This window comes from Chionomys nivalis, chromosome 13 (genome assembly GCF_950005125.1).
Source record: "Chionomys nivalis chromosome 13, mChiNiv1.1, whole genome shotgun sequence".
In the NCBI taxonomy this organism is placed as follows: Eukaryota; Metazoa; Chordata; class Mammalia; order Rodentia; family Cricetidae; genus Chionomys; species Chionomys nivalis.
The window spans coordinates 31,679,679-31,686,368 of record NC_080098.1 but is presented as its reverse complement, the minus strand read 5'-3'; positions in this window follow the sequence as shown (position 1 = coordinate 31,686,368).

Here is a 6,690-nt window from a genome sequence, read left to right as displayed (position 1 = left end):
ATGTGCACACATCATAGCTGTCAGAGTGGGTGTGATAAAATCAAGGCACCACAGTGAAGCACAAGACAGAAAATAAACAGAAACTCAGACAATGTTAGGAGAATCAGACCCATCATTTAATTTTCAGGAGTCTTTCAGGGGGTGTTTTCGTGACAGGGTTTCTCCGTGTAGCCCTGGCTATTCTAGAAATCGCTTTGTAGATCAGGCTGGCCTCGAACTCACAAATATCTGCCTGCCTCGGCCTCTAGAGTGCAGGGATTAAAGGTGCGTGCCACCACTGCCTGGGTAGGAGTCACTCGCAAATCTGTAAAATGTGAAGGCTTTTGAAATGAGAGTCGCAGTATATACCCCAGACTAGTTTTGAACTCAAGAATCTCTTGCCTCGGCCTCCCAAATACAAGGATGACAGGAGTGTATCATCATAACCAGCTCTGAAATGAGATATTTGAGGAACAGACCTAGACACACGAAAGTGGTCTATTGCAGCCAAGCATGCAGTAGAGAGGAATGTCTAATGAAATTATGTTCATGGATCAATGGTTTGGAATTTGAGCAGCATTAGATTTTTTTCCTGTTTTTGTTTTTCAAGACAGGGTTTCTCTGTATAGGCCTGGCTGTCCTGGAACTAGCTCTGTAGAGACCACGCTGGCCTCAAACTCACAGAGATCCGCCCGCTTCTGCCTCCCAAGCACTGGGATTAAAAGTATGAGTCACCACTGTGATTTCTTAAAGTCTTGTATGATTAGAAAAATAACAATTGCTTAAGAGATACCATTAAATTAAAAGATCAGAAGTCCATGAAAGAACATTTCTCTAGAACTTAGGAGTAGCTAATGCTTCCACTTCTTCAGAACTCCTGACTGACCAGAAACCTGATCTAAGCTGGTTTTCTGGCACAGCAGAGGGTGAACCACATGTCTCAACACCTGCTGCCTTTTCCCACGACAGAGAAGATCTCCAAACAGTGAGTTCTCCCTTCTACACCTTCAGGCTGCATCGAATGGCACTGGGTGTGTTTTTAAAATGCCTTTACTCCTTTGAAGGAAGCATTATGATTATCTTTAAGCTAATATTCTACAGGGTATCTACATTTGGATACACACACACACATATGATTATTTGTCTATTCATCTAGCATTAATAGGTCAATGTTACTCCCATGTATCCCAGGCTGGACTCACATTTGCTATGTATCCAAGGATGACCTTAAACTCCTCATTTTCCTGTCTCCACCTCCTGAGTGTTTGTATTACAGGCATGTTCCATCACAGCCAGGGCTTCATACATGCCACGCAAGCGGTCATAAACCGCCTGAGCTACATCTCCAGACCAGTTCTTAACACTTTTATGATATTTCACAAATTGACCCAGTAGAGTAAGGCCTAATATTTGGTATTTATATGTCGAGATAATTCCTTGGGAATCTAAAACAAGTGGGAAAAACAGCTTCAATTTTATCAATCTTTCTACAAAGAGATTTATCTTTATTTTATGCTTATAAGTGTTTTGTCTGCATATATGTATTTGCACCACATGAATGCCTAGTGCTATCAGAGGCCAGAGATGGCATTAGGTTCCCCTGGAACTGGAATTACAGATGGCTGTAAGCTTCCATGTGGGTGCTAGGAACTAAACCTGGGTCTTTTAGGAGAGTAGCCTGTGCTCTTAACTGCCAAACCTATCAGTAGCTAGATGGAGAGACAAATATATATATGTGTGTGTGTAATATATATATATATCCACAAATAGATTTAGATATATGCAGGTAGATTTCAGCATCCACCTATGTTTTTAGCAATCTAAAATAAAATATTGTAGATGCTGGAGTATTCTCAGAGACACGCTACTCTGCCAGGATTATTTGACTTTACGTGAAATCAGACTTCATCATTGCTGTGCTCCACCCTTGCCATATTCTTCAAGTAGTACTTGTCCTTCTTGCCCCATCTTCTGTAGCCTATTGTGACAGGACCAATGATGATATTAGTGTAGCTTGCTTTTCTTCTTGCCAAAACTTACATTACACTACCAGCAGTTCAGAGTACACTATCTGATTCATAATGAGCTGTATTTTAACTGCTTTAATTATTTCCCAATACTTTCAAAGTTCACATTTATTTTGTTTAAAGACAGACAAATGCAAAATCAAACCTCTCATATTGGATTATAATATTCAAAGCATTTAGTCTTATAAGATGTTACTAAATTTTTTTCCTTGGGAGAGATATATACTTCCTCCTAAAGTTCAACAATGAACCAAGGTACAAATCCACTGAGGTTTGCTCTGGGGAACTACTGAGTTTATTTGGCTTATGAACATAACATAGATGAGGGGTTACTTTCAGGGATATGGGTAATCTCCTAAAAGGCCCCACTGGCAAGTTTTTACCCAGCAGAAATGATGGCCTTCGCATAGGCTCAAAAATGGAGCCCTCTCTCCAGTCCTGGTCCTTCCCCATCTCTATACTCTAGCCCCTTCCTGAAGCCATATGCAATTAGAGCAGAACTGCAAACAACTAGCTGGAAGGAGCAGCTGGATACGATGGGGAGGATATCTTAGAACTGAAGCTACAGATACTTTTAAGCTGCCATGTGGGTGCTGGGAACTGAACCTGAGTCCCCTGCAAGAACAGTACATGTTCTTAATGGCTATCTACTCAGCCCCCAGACTAATTTCCTTATTATTATCATTACAGCAATGGGTTTCATTATGACATTTCCATATCCACATGTCCTTATACTTTGTTCTCACTTGCTGTCCTCCTTCACTGTTCTCTTCCTCCATACTCTATGTCCTTTTTCTCATTGGTTCCCTTCTTTCACCTAGTTATTCACACTTCCTGCTTTCTTATTACATAATATGTATTCCATTAACCTTTCTATTTTCCTCTCCCTTAAGATCTCTTCCTCTCCTCCCATTATTCCCTTTCTGGTTTTGTGATCTATATACATATACTCATACACACACACATGTATATAAAATTTTAAATCTAGGTTCTCTATTTAAAAGAGAATGTGAGGTATTTGTCTTGAGTCTGGCTTTACTCAACATGATTTCCAGTTGCATCCTGTTCCCTGCAAATATCATGATCTCACTTTTCCTTGTGGCTGCACAGAGAGGTCCACTATGTATATACACATTCATCGGGTGATGGACACCCAGGCTGTTTTCATTTCCTGCCTACCGTGAACAACACAGCACAAATACAAGCATGTCTGTGACATGTTGATTTCGATGCTTTCGGATACAGACCTGAGAGTGGTTGGTACAGCTGGGTCATATGGTAGTTCTATTTTAGTTCCTTGAGAAGCATCCACATTGAGTCCTATAGTGGCTACCCTAATCTACGTTCCCATCAGCAGTGGTAAGTGTTCTTTTTCCATAGCCTCACCTACACATGCTTCTTGATGATACGCATTCTGACTGTGGGGAGATGGAATCTTAAAGCAGTTTAACTTTGCATCTCCCTGATGGCTAAGGACGCTTTTCAAGTATTTATGAGTCATTTTTATTCCTTCTTTTGAGAACTGCCTATTCAGTTAATTGCCCATTTTTGACTGGATAATTTGGTTTAAGTTTTAGCTTCAAGCTTTGCTGCTCCTTATACATCCTAGACATTATCCTTTGCTTGATGTGCAATAGGAAAAGAAGTCTTTCCTGTTCTGGAGGCTGACTCATCACTCTGGTAATTGTTTCCTTTACGGTGAAAAAGCTTTTTAATTTTATGTAATCTCATTTGTCAATTCTTAGGGTTATTTCCTGTACTTTTGGAATCCTGTTCAGGACTAATCTTTGCCTTTGCTTAAGTATTGAAGTATTTTTCCCTGTTTACCACAGCAGTTTCAAAGCTTCAGGTCTTGCATTCGGTTGGTTTATTTTACCTGATTTTTGTGCATGGAGAGAAATACGGATCTAATTTCTATCTCTTTTATTTAGAATTCTAGTTTTCCCAGCACTGTTTGTTAAATGTTTACACCTACCCTGAGCCTAGCACAGCTTGGTGTAGAACAGTGGTTCTCAACCTTCCTAATGCTATGACCCTTTAATACAGTTCCTCATATTGTGGTGATCCCCAAACCAAAAAATTATTTCGATGTTACTTCATAATTGTAATTGGGTTGCTGTTATGAATCATAATGCAGACATTTGTGTTTTCCAGTGGTCTCAGATAACCCCTGAAAGGGACAGTTTACTCCCAAAGTGGTGGCAACCCACAAGTTCAGAACTTCTGGTCTAAAGAAAGCAAAATAAGAAGTGAGTCTTCAAACAGACTCCTTTCTGACACCCAAATCATTGCCTAATTATTAAGGAACAGGAAGAAATGAGCTGATTGAATCCTCAGAAGTCCTCCATGTCTCCCACAGAACTGTGCTGTTCTCAAGGTGTGTCCTTGGAAGCAATGAGTGGCTGTCTCCTTTGGAGAAATGCTAACTCAGAGAGTATTTGTAAGGGTTATAGAGCCCCACTCATCCACAGGATTACCCAGTTGAATATGATAAACTGTCAACGCTCTGTTGGTAGAAGCTACAGGAACAAAACTGCCATTGATTAAGTAAAATAAAAATGATTTGTGTTGTCATTTCCAATGCAGTGCTCACTTTTCTCCAGACCTTTCACACCTCAATGGGCCTGCATCTCTCAGCCCTGGAGTCTGAAAGACTGTAGAGGTGGTTCTGAGCGCTGGAGTCTAACAGTCTGACTTGGGCAGGAGACATGGAGGCTCGCCACAGAATTTTTCATCTGCAAGCCAGAGAAAGAGAGTAATGACTATGCCCCTTCTCAGGTTACTGAGTCTCCTCACAATAACTGTGAGAACAGAGAGAAGCAACACAGGAGCATTGCTGCTTACCAGGTGTTCAGTGAGTGGGAGGTTTGTTTCTCTGATACAGTGTGAGACAAACAATGCTTGGGACTAGGGAGATGGCTCAGCGTGCACGAAGAGCAACTGCTGCAAAAGCATGTCAACCTGAGCTCAAAACCTGGATGCATGTAAAAAGCCAGGTGTGTTTGTTCCCCCAGGGATGTGGGGGTGGTGAAGAGGAGAGGATCTGTAGGCAGAGTTTCTCTGTGTCCAGGCAGATGCTCACAAATAACCACTCAGAGACTTATTATTGATTATAAATGCTTGGCCAATAGCTTAGGCTCATTTTTATCTAGCTCTTATAACTTAAATTAGTCCCCCCTCTTTTTTTTCATTAATCTACATGCTGCCCTGAGGCTTGCTTACCTCATATCCATACTTCCCGTCCTACTCCCTTTGTCTCATGGACTCTACTTAGATTCTGCCTGGCATTCTCTGTCCTGAAAATCCTGCCCAGCTATCAGGCAATCAGCTTTTTATAAACAATGAAAGCAACACATTATCACAATGTACAGAAGCATTACTCCACAGCAAGGATCACTGGGGCTGGCTAGCTCACAGACTCGCTCCAGGTTCAGGGAGAGACCCTGTCTCACATGAATAATGTGGAGCGTGATAGAGCCAGACACCCAACATTCTCCTCGGGCCTCTGCGTATGGGCACATGTGCCTCCCTGCATGTGCATATACCACACACATACACACAGAAATACACAAATGTCTAAGTGGCTATCCTATCATCTCCCTCACAGGCACCATGTGTTTTAACCATTAACTACAGAGATTTAAAAAAAAAAATTAAAAATCAAATATCAGTGTTGTATAGTCTCCAGGGACCCCAACCTGCTTTCCAAACATCCCTAATCTATAATTTATAATTGGCCATGTCATCTCCTCTCACTTGATATGCCTGCCCCCTTCGCTGTTTGAACTCCAATTATGTTTCAAGGTGTGGATGAAATTTTGCCTCTTCAGTGAAACCTTCCTGACTTCACCGGAGACTCCATGAGTTTAACAGAGCACATCCACCAGGCTTTCTCAGTTTTCTCTAGCATGAGCCTACACTCATGCTTTCCATACACTGCCGTGGGCATCCAGAAGAGATGGGATGACTAAACTAACTGGGTGTGGGTGTAGTAACTCTTCCCCACTCCTAGTCAGGAAGATAAATCAGTGGGTGGCATCCCAGGGAGTCTTCAAAAAAGAAAATAACTCTGATGAAATTGAGGACTTTACAATTAGTAACAAATCACTTGTAACAAATCTCACAGTGTCATGGCTCGGAGCTGGAGAACCTGGTTGATACTTCTAGTCTGATATGCAGAAAATAGGTGGTTCTCGTGGGATTATGTCAAGACAGCCCTAAGGTTAAGCTTTCAGTTCCTTTTTTTTTTTTTTTTTGCCTAAAACATTTCCTCATAGTCAGTGTAGTAAAAATTAGCTAGGTGTTAGCTCACACCAACATTCTGCTAAGGATACAACTGCACTACAGTACAAGAGCGCCTTCGTATACTACATGGCAGAACTTAAGAACCCTTACAGTACTGGACAGACACTGAAGAGAACAAAGTTGTGTGTGTGTGTGTCCATGAGCATATGTGTGCACTTTTGTGAATAAGGAATTTAGGAAGAGAAAACAGTCTTCATGGAGGGAATGTGGGAGTCTCTAATGGGGAGAAAATCAGGACAGATGGAAGGAATGGGGGTACCAGTGGAGGTGTGACTGTATTAAAACAGAGAGCACTGAGATTGCCTGCCGTTCAATTCGTGTCTAATTGTTAAAACTGAAAGTTCCAGAACTGAATCAGGTGTTACGTATTAAATTTCAC